The sequence below is a fragment of the Pinus tabuliformis genome, chromosome 3_2 (assembly GCF_031772625.1).
Source record: "Pinus tabuliformis cultivar Carrire ecotype Pingquan chromosome 3_2, CPIR1, whole genome shotgun sequence".
NCBI classification, from domain to species: Eukaryota; Viridiplantae; Streptophyta; class Pinopsida; order Pinales; family Pinaceae; genus Pinus; species Pinus tabuliformis.
In genome coordinates, this window is record NC_142302.1 from 548,213,251 (window position 1) to 548,226,376 (window position 13,126).

Below are 13,126 nucleotides of genomic sequence, written 5' to 3' on the forward strand. Positions count from 1 at the left end.
TTCCATTGTAATGTATCAAAAGGTCACTTTAAACCATGCATTGATATTGAATGCAAACCAAAAGCAGATAAAATATAGCCAATTTAATGTTAATACAGTAACCTAAGCGTATAAGAAAAATAAAACAAAACAGAGCATAAATTATGCATATTGTCACAATAATTTAACTAATCCTAAAGAATCCAAGAAGTGAATGGGGGTAACACATTCCACCTATGTTGGACCTAGTTTATATAACCAGAGTTGAGGGGTCAAGTTTTGGGGGTGGCTAGAAAGCACCCAGCATTTTCCAAGGGATGGAGGAACACAAGCAAAAAAAAAGTTTGTATATGTACATAAAGTCCCAATGGATAGTGTTGAAAGTGTAGCGAAGGAAGGTCTTTAGGCTTGTGCCTTGGCCAGCGAAGACCACGAATTAGTCTTTCTCTCACAGGAGTATGAATTCACGAGATAGACTTCAGTTACAATGAGTTGATTTCTAGTTTACTGGAATGGTTACAATTTTGCATGCATAGTGTTGGAGATTTATTTCGTTGGAGTCTTCTACAATTAGACTACAGGATGAGGTGGCAATGACAAGTTCAGTTAGAACAAGTTAAGACTTCAGTGTTGATTGGAGAGAGAACAAGTTAAGACTTCAGTGTTGATTGGAGAGAGAACGAGTTGAGTTCTCAGTTAACTCGCAATCACAACTAAAGGAAACTCGTGACACTAGTGTGAACTACTAATCGAACTTGGCCTCCTAGCATGCATCAAATTCTACTAGGAAGAGAAGGACGAAGGCACAAGATAAATAATCATTCTTTGTGTGGAATGCACATTATTAAGGAGCAAGAGTGCGCATAGATTTAGGAGCAGAAGTGTGCAAGGATTGTGGAGCAAGGGGATCAGGATTTGCAGAGTAGGTCGAGACTATCTCAAGCAGAGAACAATTGCGTGCAGGACCAAGATCAAGAGCAGGGCCTAGAGCTAAGTTGCATGAAACGCCGAAACATCTAGAAGTTTCCAAAACAGGGACGGCCCGAAACGCGACCCCCAGAAAATAGAAACGCGGCCGAAATGTCATATATATATATATATATATATATAGAGAGAGAGAGAGAGAGAGAGAGAGAGAGAGAGATATTATTTTGCAAGAAAAAAAAAAGAATGAGACATATAAATGACATTTTAGAAGGAAATCCAAATTTATATTAATTCCAACAGATGATTACATTATGCAAATATCCAAAATTAGCCTTTATAGATGAGGCTTTACATCCAAGACTCCAAAATCGACCTTTATAAGTGAGGCTATATGTGCTAAAACTAAAATAAAACATGAACTAAAGACAATCATGGCTACATTAACATATCATTACTAATCAAACTCTTCATCCTCATCAGCAAAAATGGAACAAGATGCTTGTTTAGCAGAAGAGGCAACTTTACTAGTATTTCCAGTTGCACTTGCATCACCACTGGCACAAATATCAAGAGTAGAAAGAGAGAGCTTTAAATTTGGACATTCTGTATCCACATCCCAATCTTTATGAGGTCCACTTGTATATTCCTCATCCCTACGCGACACAAGGCATAGGCTTGAAGGCACATATGCAAGGTCCCCTGCCTTTTGCGATCCCAACCTGTTGCGCTTCACACTATGAATGAAACTGTAGGTGCTCCAATTTTGTTTTGTTGATAAAGAGCTTGCCACTTGTGATAGAATACGAGTGCCAAGACTTTGCAAATGAACAGCACTTGCCCCATGACAAGTCCACCACTTAACTGGGTCCATGGTCCTCCTCTTATCCAAAACTGATATGTCTGCAAAATCCTCTAATCCAACAGCAAAACAGGCAAATTCTTGCCTTACATCAATTTGTAAAGAAGTTGGAAATACCCTCTGAAAGGCTTTCTTCATTCCATTGGCCACCTCCTTGTCCTTATGTGGAGCCTTTCTCTTCCCATTGCTTTCAGCAATGAATTCTTCATCATAAAATTTTGGATTCAGAGCATGTGTCAAAGTGTGCAATGGAGTGTTGAAGTTATTCCACCTTGTAACAATAATGGACCTCACTTGTTTAGTGAAATCAAAATCCACAAAAAGAAGAGTGGGAGCCTCCTGTGTAATAATTTCCATAGTTTTTTCAACCATGGCATCTATTGTCGCACAAAGTGTCAAGACACCGCGACAACGCTCAGAGTAAGGGTTGTCACTCTAATCCTTACTCACTCTGTTTAGACTCTCCTAAACAAGTCAAGGGGGGTAGTCCCTATGGGTAAATGAATGAAGGAAACCTGTGGAACACAAGCTATAAGAGACTTAAGGTTGAATAGCTTAATGAAAATGAGACAAGTTCTGATTAACTGAGATGAATAAGACAACCAAAAGATAGAAATTATTTTTAGACCAGTGCCTTAGATGTTCAATTAACCACGAACCTACTTGAAGAAACACAATCAAGCTATTCAGAAGAAACAATGATCTTAACATGCAAAATAGTATAGCAATTAAATTCCGAAAGATCTAAATACCATGAAGAACCATGAAATTCAAATGCTAAGCAATTCACAATCCTAGAATTTAAATGATTTTTCTTTAATGACCCAAATCTAGAAAAAATTGTCGTTCTCCTATAGTCAATCTTTAGAGATGATTTAAAAAATATTAAGCGTGTTTGACTATAGAGAAATTAAAATGTCAATACCACAAAATTTTCCCTTTAAATTTTACCCTTAACACAAAAAGACACCAAGAAGGAACTTTAGATTTAAAATTCAATTATTCCTTAGGCAAATTTTTAATGTGTTAAGCTTATGAAGCAAATTTAATGTGGTAAATGATCAATTAAATTTAATGTGACAAATGTATTAAAAAAAACAAAAGACTTAATGAATTAAATTTTTAATGGGCCAAAGGCCACATAAAAATTTAAAATTTTTAATGTGAAAGTGCAAAGTCTTTTGATTTAAATCCTTTATAAATTACAAAGTACATAAAAATGAATTTTTTAATATTTTTTAGGTTTTATTTTAAACAAAATCAAAAAAAAAAATCAAAACATAAATAAAACCAAAGTCACATGAAAAAGTTAAAACAAAAAATCAAAATTAAAAATCAAAACAAAGAATTCAAAAACTTGAAAAGCAACCAAAACAAAAATCAAATCAAATTTGTTTAAAAGGAAAAAAAGGTCTAACCGTAACTGAAAGACAAAGGATAAAACAAAATAAAAAAATTGAAATCGAATCGAAGTTTGTGTGTGTGCTGAGCAGGGATATGGCGAGGAGCGATGGTTGTTGGAGCTGAGCAGGAATATGGCGGCGGGGAAGGAGAAGCAAGGGGATGCGAGAGAGCAGGGAGCTTCGAGGAGGAGGAGCGGCAAGGGAGATGGAATCTGTATGGGTAAAGAAAAGGGAGCGAAAGGAAAGTCAAATGCAGGCTCGAGCGGATGGCAGGAAGGACGGGAAGGATCGAGGGTGAGGAAAGGAGGCTCGCACAAGTTTTGCAAAGATGGGAAATGACGTGTTTTGCAGCGATGAAGCAAAGAAATGGAAGGGATGCGGAGGGATAAGGGGGCTCGGATAGCAAGGATGTTTTCTCGGGTTTTAACGCAGGCAGCAGCAGAGGTGGAGTGAAGGGTCGACAGAAGATTGCAAATAGGCAGGTGGTAGCTGTCGTGTGCATGACTACCGGTAGCGATAGCAGAGGTTGTCTGGACATGGGCAAGGCTGCCAGACAAAGGAAACGGAGGTTGGGCAAGGTTGTCGAATCCCTTTAAAAATTTTAATTTTGATCCTTTTTTTGAATTTTGATGGAGAAACCCCGATCCCAGAATTATGAAACTCTTCGACTGAAAAAAAAAAATAAAAAATAAAAATAAAAATAAAAATAAATAAATAAAATAAAAACAAAAAAATTTCTGAATAATTTAAATGTGTCGAAGAAAAACCCCTGCAAATTATGTTGATAAACCCCAGAGATCCAGATCTTACCCTCCAGAGCTTAGATTTGGACTATAGACAAATTTCCTCCTCAGATCTGCAACTACACAACAACAAAAAAGAACGCCCGAACAATATATACAATGATAAAATTGAAAACCCCAAAAACCCACGTTAGGTAAATATAATATTTACCAGTGTTGTTAAAAGCGCGATTAAATCACGCTTTTTTCAAAAAAGCGCGATTTTTTGCCTATGCCGATTTAAACCCGCTTTTTATAGGTAAAAAGCGGCAGCTTTTTTTTATACCGCTTTTTTCGGGGAAAAAAAAAAGCGTGCTTTTGCTTTTTTCCAAAAAAACGCGATTTTTTGGGAAAAAAGCTCTGAGGGCGGCGGCAGCGGGTTTATAACCACGATTTTCGTTTTTTATTTGGTCATTTCTCACTGTGGGCATGCGTAGGAGGAGGAGAAGTGTTGGAGAGAGGAGTTGAAGGGTTTGGGAGCAAATCCAAGTGCTTGTAGGAGAAATTCAAGAGGAGATCACCAATTTCTCCATAAAAACGGTATGTAGATTAATTTGTTTTTGTTTTCCTTGTTTAAAAACTTTGTTTTTCATTGTTTTTGGTTGGGAAACTTCATATAGGCACCATTTTCCTTTTGTTTTCATTGTTTTTAAAGAATTTTTTGTATTTTTTCATTGATTTGGGATGGGTAACTTGGTATGACTATGGGAACCAATTTTTTATTTTTTTTTCATTTTTTTTAAACATTGTTTATGTTTTTTCATTGTTTTTTGACATTTGCCATTTGGTTGGGTAACTTGGGTTTGGAACTTTGGATTTTAGAAATTTGTAACTTGTAATTTTGTAAATGCTAAATTGTAATTTGTAATCCTAAATTCCTATTTCCTAATCCTTATTTTTCCATAGGTTTGCAAATTCAAAATTCAAAAACAAACATGCCAAGGAAATTGGATCATTTCTGGGAATATGGTGAACCTAAAGCTCTGAATGACAGACAAAACTTGAATTGCAAGTTGTGTGGAAAGGAGATACGCGGGGGGGTGTACAGGTTGAAGTATCACCTTGCACAAATCCCTGGACATGATGTGGGGCCCTGTATAAATACAAATCCTGAACTTATCCAAAGAGCCATGAGAGCATTGGGAGAATTAGAGCACGCTAGTGAGGCCAAAGAAGAACTCAAAAGGCAACTAAAAAGGTCAGCTGAAGGAAGTGGGCCAAGTGGCACTGATTCTACTGCAGCGTCAGTCAATCCGGTAGCTGCACATCATTTTTGTTCCTCGAACCACACCTGGTTCACAACCAACTATCGGTTCAATGCTAAAAAGAACTGAAAAAGAACAAGGTTATAGGTTGATGGCAAAATTTCTCCTCTGGAGTGATATTCCTTTCAGCATTGTAAGGAATAATCCATTTTTCCAACCTGCTGTTGATGTTATTGCCAGTGTTGGCCCGGGGTACAAAATCCCTTCTTATCATGATTTCAGAGGCCAGATTCTTCAAGATGAAAAGCGTGACTGCACCCAAAGATTGGAGGATTTTAGGGCATCATGAGCACAAACAGGATGCACTGTTATGTCAGATGATTGGATTGACCAAAAGGGGAGAACCCTTATAAACTTCTTGGTTAGTTGTCCCAAGGGGACTATGTTTATCAAATCTATTGATGCAACTCATCAAATCAAAGATGCAAGAACTTTATGTGATTTGCTGGATGTGTTTATTTTGGAAGTGGGTGCAGAAAATGTTGTCCAAGTCATAACGGACAATGCTGCAAATTATGTTGCTGCTGGTAGAATGCTTATGGACAGGCATCCTACTTTATTTTGGACACCTTGTGCTGCCCATTGTATTGATTTGATGTTAGAGGACATAGGGAAAATTCCCTTTGTCAAAGATATTGTTGACTCATCAAAAAGCATCACAAAATTTATTTACAATCATACATCTGTGCTTAGCTTGATGAGAAAATGCACCAACAACAAAGAGTTGGTGCGCCCCGCCATTACATGGTTTGCGACGAGTTTCATATCTCTTCAATCCCTCTTGAATTCTATGTGGGATTTGAAGAGAATGTTTCTTTCAGAGGAGTGGCGTGCTTCGTCAATGAGCCGCAAACCAGAAGGAGAGGTCGTATGCAAACTAGTTTCATACCAAGAAGACTTCTGGGCGGGAGTGCAGGAGGTGTGCGCCGTTACTGAACCTTTGGTAAAGGTTCTTCGGTTGGTTGATGGTGAGAAGCCCGCAATGGGCTATTTGTATGAAGCCATGGACAGGGCCAAAAAAGCCATTCGGTCCTACTATGATGATAAGGGAGATGATGGGTTTCAGAAACAACTCCTTCTATGGGAAGTGATTGATGAGCGATGGAACAACACACTCCATCGTCCCATTCATGCTGCTGGGCTTTTCCTGAACCCTGCATTTTCTTATGCATGTGGGTTTGATTTTGATGCTGAGATCATGGATGGATTCTTATCCTGTGTCCAGAAGATGGTGCGATCTCCAGAACAACGTATAGAGATCTCTAAACAAATTGAGACATATAAAATGGCAGGTGGCACATTTGGCTTTGAGATGGCTATCATTGATAGGACGATTAAAATGCCAGGTATTTTTTAGTTTGTACTTTGTAACTTTGTTTCAAATTTCATTGTCTCTTCAAATTCCATTTTTTTCTTATGTTTATTTAAAATTTTATTTGTAATTTTGTTGTAGACGCATGGTGGAAGATGTATGGTGGCAGAGTACCCCTTTTGCAAAAGCTTGTCGTACGCATCCTCAGCCAAACATGCAGCTCCTCAGGATGTGAGCGCAATTGGAGTGTATTTGAAAAAATACACAACAAGAAGCGTAATAGGTTAACACTTAAACATTTAAAATATTGCAAATTTCCAAATAAATTTTTGAATTCATTAAACAATATTTTTTTTATAATATTAATTATTAATTATTATTTCATGAACTTTGTACAGGTTGGAGTCCCATAGACTTAATGACATGGTCTATGTCTACTACAATCTTCGATTGTGGGTGAGGCAACTAGAGAGGACACCTGATATGGATGCCATCTCATTGGATGGGATTGACACCACTGTTGAATGGAGGGTTGAGGCCGAGAGGCCTCTCATGGATCCCACTGATGATTGGTTAGTGCAGGATGAGGGGGAGGAGGAGGGGGAGGAGGAGCAGGAGCAGGAGCAGGTGGAGGAGGAGGAGCAGGAGGAGGAGGTGACACCGCCTACCCGGGCTACCACTACCACCAGTAGAGGACGTGGTCTCCGTCTACCTCCTGTAGCTGCTACTTCTACTTCTTCAGCTTCTAGAGCACGTCAGACTCCACTGCCATTTCCACCAGCATCTACATCTAGAGGGAAAGGGAAAGCAGTGACATTTTCTCGCAAGAGGGGTAGAGGAAATCAATAGGATTAGACTTTCATTTATTGTATATGACATTATGACATGATGAGATACATTATCATATTTTTTGTTGATATTTTGAGGCTGAGTTGGGACTCAAGTCCTCAGGATTCAGGACATGATTCAATGTTATGTGTGATTTTAGCGCTAGAAATGATATTTAACATCTTATATATTAGTTTTTTTAGCATATTTATGTGTCAATGTATTTATTTTATGTTGTAGATGGTTTAGATATTAAAAAAATTGAAAAAAAATGAATATTTTTGTGCCAAACGCTTTTTTCCCGATTTTTCCGATTTTTTCCGCTTTGTTCCCCACGCCGATTTAATCCTGCTCGCGCTTTTAACAACGGCTCTAAGTAGCGAGATCTATCATTATGTTGCACTGAAAATAAAAAAATAAAATAAAATAAAAAATAAAAAATAAAAAAATTTAAAAGGAGGTGCTAGCTCAAAGCACTCCAGCATTACAAAATGAAAATCATATGATAAGCCTGGAGCTTATTTAGATGGGCTCTTTAGAAAACACAGATTGGGAGTTGATTGGTCCAACTGAAAACTTCCTCTAACGTCTAATGATCTAACTCAAGATTTCCATGCAAAACTTGATCCAACCATTAAAAATAGAGCAAGAAAATAATAATAAAACTTAGACAAATAGAGATACTTTCTATTATGTTCAAAATTTAAATTATTATTCAAACTCCAGCAACTGAGCAAAATACCTGTACTCAAATCACTCTTCAGAAACTACCATCAATGGCTTTAGAAAATTTATGCATGAAATAAACATCTTACAGCATTCCCATGAAGAGTAACACTAGCAGAATTTAACCCCAAAGTCTTTCTTTATTATCCAGAAAAATATTATACAAGAGCTTTTTGCTTAGCACACAACTCAGAGATTAGATAGATCGCCTGACAAATGACCTCCTCTTTAAAGATAAATCCTCCAACGACTAGTTCGAGTGATCCTTGTCAAAGGAATCTATACCGTTAATGAAGATCAAAATTTATTTTAATCACATCCGTCGAAATATTTTATTTTTGAGAAAAATCGAAATTTTCATTTAAATGCATTTTAAATAACTCAAAAATAGAATTTTTGAGTTAATTTCCCCAAAAAATTGACTTTGACTTAATCCCCAGAGATCAAAGGTTTAAAATTTATCAAAATAATTAATTTACCTTAGTCTCGTGACCTCTTAAAATTTAATTTTTTAGGACCGACAAATTTTGTCTTTGGAGAATTTAAATTTACTTGGGACTTAGAATTAATTAAATTTATGGCTTAGGATTTTAATTAATTATGAGCCACAAACTTTAATTAATTAACCTATGAGGGGATAAAATATTTTTCCAACCCTCAAATGTTTAGCCACGATTTTCTAATTATGACGGACCATGCACTAGACATTTTACATCATGATTTACATATTTTTCACATCGCAAGGGGGAAAAGCCATTTGTAATAGACCCTCACTGACTACCTAGTTCTGCGACACAAGTATAGTCCAACGGACCAAGTGTGTAATAAAATAATCTAACCAAATAGTTAGGATTATTCCCAAATCACTTTTATATAGACTCCATCTAAAACACTAGAACTTGTCTAACATCCTAGCAACAAAATCCATTCCAGCTTTGGGGTAAGACTGGAGGGAAAAACTCTGTCAATTATTCGAAAATGCATCGGTGAGACGAAAATCCTCCTAGAATGGAAATCGTTACTAGAAAGGTAGGTTTACCCAGGTCACTACATACATGACACGGGTCTGTTGAGATTATTTATATTATACACATGCAAAATGAATTTACATATCATCTTGGAAGTCAGGTTGATGATGATAGTTGAACGGCACAGACACATTGATCAGAAACTAGGTGTACTGCTATGGGTCGTTGACACGTAGTGGTCAACATCTGGCTCTACTTGGGGACACGTTGTTGCACCGAGGGAATGTGAAAATCCAGAATCTGCTTCCACACAACATACAAGATAACATAAGTAGCGTCCATCCAAAAATCATCATATAATATTAAGCACAGGAAAGATATAAGCTCTTCATTTATTAATTATCCTAATAACATGAAAAACATAAATTTACCTACAAAATAAAACACTGAAATAAAAGGGTGTAGGGTTAGGAATACAATACAAAGGATGCCCCATGGCATCAAATGCATTCAATGTAGTGCATGTTGAGCATTTGCCTGCTTTCAGGCAAATCTGTAGGCTTCTTTTCAGATGTACCATGTTCAATCGTGCATATGGTAAGACTCTTCCCTGTCTCAAAACTACGCCATTTGGATCCATGTTCCGCCGAATTTTTTTGAAAACCTTGAAACTTATCCAAATTATTTAGAATGTGAATAACATGTGTTTCGTTATCAAAAGCTTTCCCATGTTTAGATTTATCTGGGATAGAAGGTTTAAAAATGATATTTGTCTTAGTTTTATCTTCAATTAATTTATCAGACAGCTACATTGTAGAAGCAGCAACAACTAACTCATTAGCTAAAATATTTTTCTCTCTTGGGATAGTTTCAAGATTGATGGCATCAAAATACTCCATGGTATCCCACACATCATTTCTATAATTTCTAATCTTTTCATCAACCTTATCATCGGGAAGAACTATGGAATTAGACAGAACAACATAATTCCCAATGTCAAATTGTTATTTAATTATCTCATTATGAGGTCTCTTAGGATCTTCAATATGGAATCTTCTTTCGGGTTCTCTGATAAGTCTTACAAACACATCACCTCTAGGAGAAGGAATCATAGCATATGACCAATTCATCTGAATACTCCCTCCTAGATCAGAGGCCCCTTTTCTAGATAATAGCATACCCCAAGCATCAGGCACATCAACAACAACAATGTCCATAACAATCATGATATCAGGGTACACAGACAGATGGACTTGTAAGTCCTTAACTAACCCATGAACTGCAATTTTCTTCGAATCCATGGTACATATGTTGTAGTAAGGCCTAGATATCCTTAAATTAAGTTGTTCCATGACTCTCTTAGTCATCACACAAGCAGAAGCATTAGATTCAAGCATGCAGTTATATAAACGATAATTATTAACAAGCAAAGTAATGAAAAAAGGAGAATGCCCTTTGTTATCAAATTCCATACTTTGCAAATACACGGGAGCATCCCGGTAGAAAGCCTCGGGAATTTCCTCTTGAGTTGCATTCACCTGGGTACTACCAATAGCATTTAGTGTAGAAATTCCCACCGTAGATCAACAGATTATCCAAGATCAATGAGAACACATATAACTGAGAATGAGAAATCAATCACACATGAACGCAGAAGAATAACCCGGGGAAAGCCTCAACCTAAAACCCCAATCTCTGTATTATCATACAAGTGGAAATATGTTCAAATTACAAAAAGAACCAGCTCACAAGCTATCCTGCTCTCTGTACAATCCCTCTGCAACTCATAGACAGTCAAAGGCTTCTCACAAACCTTCTCCTCTGCCCTCCAAGCCTCTTATTTCCTTGCACAGTTTCTCCTGGGGTCCAATGCTGCCACCTGTGTGTAATTACTTCACACACTGCACTAACTAACCTCTGAAATAACTGCGGCAATCCTGAAGGAGATAATTCCTTCTACATGGATGAATTTCCTATATAGGAAAAATCCTCCAACTGATAGTACACTATTCCTTCCTCTGATCTTAACTGGGTCTCTAACTGAAATGACATGCATGAGTTATTTATGAGAGAATATGCAGTTATCTGAACTACAACAGTTACATACATGCAAGCATTAACTAACTGAACTCACAATTAATTCAACAAACTGTTTGAATTAATCTAACTGGACTTGACTCAATTAACTGAGCCAACTAATTACAGCTCAATATTACAACTCATCCTTATCTCTTTAACTGATGGATAAATTCCTCAATCAATGGAAGAAATAGTTGCATGTTTTCTATAACTAATTAACTCAAGATGAATTAATTAATTATTTTACAAATCACTGCTAAGATCAAATTCGAATTTTACTCTCAATTTTAGTTCAGAGACTAACTAAAATTGGAATCCATCCCGAAATGCTATTTATAGCAAAGCTATTTTTAGCACTTCCATTTTTCATTCCTTGTTGCTATGTCCAACACTAGTACCCGAACTGTTATTTTTAACATTTCTTGTTGCTATTTTCAACACTCCCTCTCAACAAGAAAGGCATTCAACTCGAACCCGATCCTGAACCTTTGGAATGTTCTGCATGCAACATTTCTTCCAAGTGTTGTTACTCCAGCAACTCTAGAAACAAAAAAAAATCTCCCAGTTGACCTCCCCGTTGGGCTAGAAACATCCTCTGATGCTGAAGCTTCCTTTGTCGCTGACAAGTGCTCCCTTTGTGACCTTTGAGCTGTTGCAACATTCCATGCATCTCGCACCGTTGCACACTTCTTTGTGCCATCCTGCATTGGTGCAAAACTCCTGTGCCTCTCGCATTGTTGCAGCCTGCTAGCTCTGCACTGTCTTGAGATTCCTGCATTGTAGCTCTCTCTACCGCTCCATCTGCATCTGCCTCTACCCACTCGGCCAGTCCTGCTACTCCTCATCAGGGCTCCCGTAGCAAGGTCTAATAAAAAAGGTTGGGTACCTCAATGATCCTGCCCCTATTCCAGCCTTCTTGGGACTGTCACTCCACATCGCCCCACCTCTGACCTGGAGGTATGGATGCATGTGATCCCTCTGCCCACTTGGCTCAAAATTTTCCCCTACTGGAGGTCTCTGCCTGAGTGGATGCCTCCACTCAGTCTCCTCTCAACATCTCCAATTGTGGCTCCTCCACAATTGTCTGAGACTTCCTCTGGGACTGCATGTTGAGGGGTAATTTACTCTCCCTCTCAACCACCAAGTCTCTAATATTGGCCTTGCTCCTCAAGGCTTTGCATGCATCTTGTACCTCAAATGCATACAGGTTCTTGGCTCGTGAACCAATCTGCTTCACCTGTCTCGTGGTGATGTGTCGAAGGAAAACCTTTCCCTTACTAAAGACTACATCATAGCCTTTGTCTTCTAGCATTGCGATCGACACCAAATTTTTCCTCAGTCCTGGTACATACTTGACATCGGTCAAGGTAATGCAAGCTCCATGCTCCCTCTGAAAAACAACCGTGCCTACACCTGAAACACTACTTTTCATCATTACCCATCGCTATGAGTATCTGGAGATCTTTCTCCTCCAAGGTAATGAACAAACTCTTGTCGTCGGTCATGTGGAAAGAAGCTCCACTGTCAAGAAACCAACCACATCCCACCATGGATGAAACCATGCATGCAAAGAGGGTGAAATCCAACTCGAACTGTGAGGCCAATGCCTCACCTTCAGATCCTTCCTTGGATCCCATCTTGGATTTCCTTAGTGGGCAATTTGTAGCAAAATGGCCCACCTCATGACAACGAAAGCATCGCACTTTCGATTTGTCAAACTTCTTCCCGCCATGGGAATAACTCGATTTGGGATGAGAATCCTTCTCCTTCCCTTTCTTCACCTTACTCGCTAAGGCGCAATTTTCTTCACCCTCCTTGGATGATGAAGATCCAGCTCTAGTGCTTCTTCTTATCTCCTCCTGCATCAGATCCGACCAAAGTCGTTCCCAATCTGGCAGTTTCTCTCTTCCATTAACCGAGTCTTGGTAGCTATGCTAACTCTTAGGAAGACCGAGGAGTGCAAGGCTCACCATGTCATCATTGGTTGTCGTGATCCCT

At 38.2% G+C, this 13,126-nt stretch overlaps 1 protein-coding gene across 4 annotated transcripts in view; it reads right to left on the minus strand.

Moving 5' to 3' along the window:
- The window catches only part of LOC149181676 (uncharacterized), a 385,322-nt gene that overhangs the window by 167,600 nt on the left and 204,596 nt on the right, over positions 1–13,126 (minus strand). The gene's annotated exons all lie outside the window — the stretch shown is intronic.